Source organism: Diorhabda carinulata, unplaced genomic scaffold (assembly GCF_026250575.1).
Source record: "Diorhabda carinulata isolate Delta unplaced genomic scaffold, icDioCari1.1 Dcau_18, whole genome shotgun sequence".
Classification (NCBI taxonomy): Eukaryota; Metazoa; Arthropoda; class Insecta; order Coleoptera; family Chrysomelidae; genus Diorhabda; species Diorhabda carinulata.
Window position 1 is genome coordinate 110906 of NW_026613963.1, and position 4095 is coordinate 115000.

General features: G+C 37.9%; 2 non-coding genes across 2 annotated transcripts; both read left to right on the forward strand.

The window, feature by feature from the left end:
- The first annotated feature begins 796 nt into the window (after nt 1-796).
- Nucleotides 797-2718, forward strand: LOC130903248 (small subunit ribosomal RNA). The gene has a single exon (XR_009060643.1). It is a non-coding gene; the product is annotated as a small subunit ribosomal RNA (ribosomal RNA).
- Nucleotides 2719-3831: 1113 nt separating this feature from the next.
- On the forward strand, nt 3832-3987 carry LOC130903239 (5.8S ribosomal RNA). Its single transcript, XR_009060635.1, has one exon. It is a non-coding gene; the product is annotated as a 5.8S ribosomal RNA (ribosomal RNA).
- The last annotated feature ends 108 nt before the right edge of the window (nt 3988-4095 follow it).

The window sequence follows — 4095 nt, forward strand, 5'->3', positions numbered from 1 at the left end:
TCGAAGTTGACGTCTCGTTAAATTTTAATAAACTCGTTATAATTTACGTAAAGACGTTGTTTCGGTCATTCCACATCGGTGGATTATATAGTTTTCTGAAAGGGTCCCCGTTCTCCTCCAATATATTAACGTATATTGCTAGCGGTTCCCTTTTTAGATATTATATCAATTTATCCACAAATTAAATATCTATTGCGAGATCGCGAATTTAGCTAGCGTTCTATCGTGAGCGATTCATATGCGATCGTCTATGAAAAATATATATTATATTACACTTTTATATATATAATATACACAATATTTGCGATAACTCTCATTATTCCGTGCGAGAATAAAAATTTCGTTCATTATTACCTAATGTATAAACCATGTCGCTTACAATCTAGCGAAGGGTAGAGATAATGTCGAAATTGTAGCCCGGTCGACGTAATCATCTAATTTTTCTCATTTCGATTAAATTTAGATAGATTTATAGTCGATTCGGTGAAATTTTATAAAATAAGAAAAAATATAAATAAAGCGTGGCGCTGAAAATTATATATTTTCAATAATAAGCGCAGCAAACACGCAAAAGAAAAAGTAAATAACAATGTGTTTATACACGGAATATAGATGATTATTATATTATGTATAAATATAAAGTATATATGTAATATAAAAAACATCATCATAATTTATCCTCTTTTGGATATTGTTATTAAAACTTTTTCGATAATAGTTTTTTATTATAAAATATATATATATATATATAATAATAATAGTAATAATATATATTATATATATTATAAAACACAGTTCCCTGGTTGATCCTGCCAGTAGTCATATGCTTGTCTCAAAGATTAAGCCATGCATGTCTCAGTACAAGCCAAATTAAGGTGAAACCGCGAAAGGCTCATTAAATCAGTTATGGTTCCTTAGATCGTACCCACATTTACTTGGATAACTGTGGTAATTCTAGAGCTAATACATGCAAACAGAGTTCCGACCGGAGACGGAAGGAGCGCTTTTATTAGATCAAAACCAATCGGTGGCGGGCTTGCTCGTCATCGTACAATTTGGTGACTCTGAATAACTTTTCGCTGATCGCACGGTCTCGCACCGGCGACGCATCTTTCAAATGTCTGCCTTATCAACTGTCGATGGTAGGTTCTGCGCCTACCATGGTTGTAACGGGTAACGGGGAATCAGGGTTCGATTCCGGAGAGGGAGCCTGAGAAACGGCTACCACATCCAAGGAAGGCAGCAGGCGCGCAAATTACCCACTCCCGGCACGGGGAGGTAGTGACGAAAAATAACGATACGGGACTCATCCGAGGCCCCGTAATCGGAATGAGTACACTCTAAACCCTTTAACGAGGATCAATTGGAGGGCAAGTCTGGTGCCAGCAGCCGCGGTAATTCCAGCTCCAATAGCGTATATTAAAGTTGTTGCGGTTAAAAAGCTCGTAGTCGAATCTGTGTCCCACGCCGCTGGTTCATCGTACGCGGTGTTAACTGGCGTGTCGTGGGACGTCCTGCCGGTGGGCTTAGCTCGCAAGGGCGGCCCAACTCAATCCCGCCGCGGTGCTCTTGACTGAGTGTCGAGGTGGGCCGGCACGTTTACTTTGAACAAATTAGAGTGCTTAAAGCAGGCCAAAATTTTGCCTGAATACTGTGTGCATGGAATAATGGAATAGGACCTCGGTTCTATTTTGTTGGTTTTCGGAACCCCGAGGTAATGATTAATAGGAACGGATGGGGGCATTCGTATTGCGACGTTAGAGGTGAAATTCTTGGATCGTCGCAAGACGGACAGAAGCGAAAGCATTTGCCAAAAACGCTTTCATTGATCAAGAACGAAAGTTAGAGGTTCGAAGGCGATCAGATACCGCCCTAGTTCTAACCATAAACGATGCCAGCTAGCGATCCGCCGACGTTCCTCCGATGACTCGGCGGGCAGCTTCCGGGAAACCAAAGCTTTTGGGTTCCGGGGGAAGTATGGTTGCAAAGCTGAAACTTAAAGGAATTGACGGAAGGGCACCACCAGGAGTGGAGCCTGCGGCTTAATTTGACTCAACACGGGAAACCTCACCAGGCCCGGACACCGGAAGGATTGACAGATTGAGAGCTCTTTCTTGATTCGGTGGGTGGTGGTGCATGGCCGTTCTTAGTTGGTGGAGCGATTTGTCTGGTTAATTCCGATAACGAACGAGACTCTAGCCTGCTAACTAGGCGTATTTCGACATCCCAAAGGCCCGTCGGTATTGAGTTTCGGCTCTTGCCGTTCGCGGTTTTTACTGTCGGCGTACAAATAATTCTTCTTAGAGGGACAGGCGGCTTCTAGCCGCACGAGATTGAGCAATAACAGGTCTGTGATGCCCTTAGATGTTCTGGGCCGCACGCGCGCTACACTGAAGGAATCAGCGTGTCCTCCCTGGCCGAGCGGCCCGGGTAACCCGCTGAACCTCCTTCGTGCTAGGGATTGGGGCTTGCAATTGTTCCCCATGAACGAGGAATTCCCAGTAAGCGCGAGTCATAAGCTCGCGTTGATTACGTCCCTGCCCTTTGTACACACCGCCCGTCGCTACTACCGATTGAATGATTTAGTGAGGTCTTCGGACTGAGCGCGGTGGCGTTTCGGCGTCGCCGATGCTTCGGAAAGATGACCAAACTTGATCATTTAGAGGAAGTAAAAGTCGTAACAAGGTTTCCGTAGGTGAACCTGCGGAAGGATCATTACAGAGTATTTGTTCGTTTTTAAACAAAAAAAAAAAAAACGAAATCAAGTCTGTATTAATTGTAAAAGAGAATTTTCTTCTACAAAATTATCGAACTCTTCAAAAGAAATTTATATATGTTATAAATTATATATATATATATATATATATATATATATTATAGATGTATATATATTGAAATCTTTTTTTAATTTTTACAAAATTCGAACAAGTTTCGAATAAAATTAAAAAAAAAAAGATAAATATAATTCATACGTCTATAAAAATATATTTACATATATAAATTTTTCCAATAAAAATATAACGAAAAATTTTTATCATAGTTTATAGAAGGCGTCGACGACGATGACGACACAACAATAACAACATATGTATTATTATATATTATAACGATTGACGGAACGATCATTAACAAAATTTCTTGTTAACTAAAAACGTTCTGATAAAGAATCGTTATTATAATAAACGAAAAATATATAGTTTATTGAAACGTCGTCTGTTGTCGTGTGTGTGTCTATATTTTTATGGATAAATTTTATTTCGTTTATTATATTATTACTTAAGTTTTTTATCGTTTGAAGGTAATACAAGAAAATATCGACAAGATTATATGTGATGATTATGTTATTGAGACATTTTCATCCGGGTACCTAAACGAAATTTAAGCACATGTCGATTCTATCGATATGTATAAAAATTCGTTTTAGAAATAATATTTTATGTATTATTTCGAAGGTGTTCGAAGATTTACGCCCGACCGTCGAAATTTGTATAAAACTTTCAAGATAAAAAAAAAACTGTAATAATATAAAGAGGAGGAATATATCGTGCGAGATATCTGTCTATGCGCGCCTCGTTTGTAATAAAACATGTGCAGCGGTTAAAATTTATCAGATATATCAAAGTACGATATTATAATTTCTCTAAAAGTTTCGAATAATTACCATTTATTATAATATATATATATATATATATATATATATATAAAAAATGTCGTTATATAAATTTTCTATACGCGTATAAGATATTATAATAATATTATTAATTTAATAATAATCAAATATTAAAAATACGACGAATAGAATATGAGAAAACGACATAATAATAAAATGATTACCCTGAACGGTGAATCACTTGGCTCGTGGGTCGATGAAGAACGCAGCTAATTGCGCGTCAACTTGTGAACTGCAGGACACATGAACATCGACATTTCGAACGCACATTGCGGTCCTCGGATACTCGTTCCCGGACCACTCCTGACTGAGGGTCGTATCAATTTAAAAGACTGCTTAGAATTTAAAATTTTTCTATTTATTAAAGAAAAATAATGCCTAAGCGTGTTGGATGTGAAACAATAACGCACACTAATTAAGAAAAA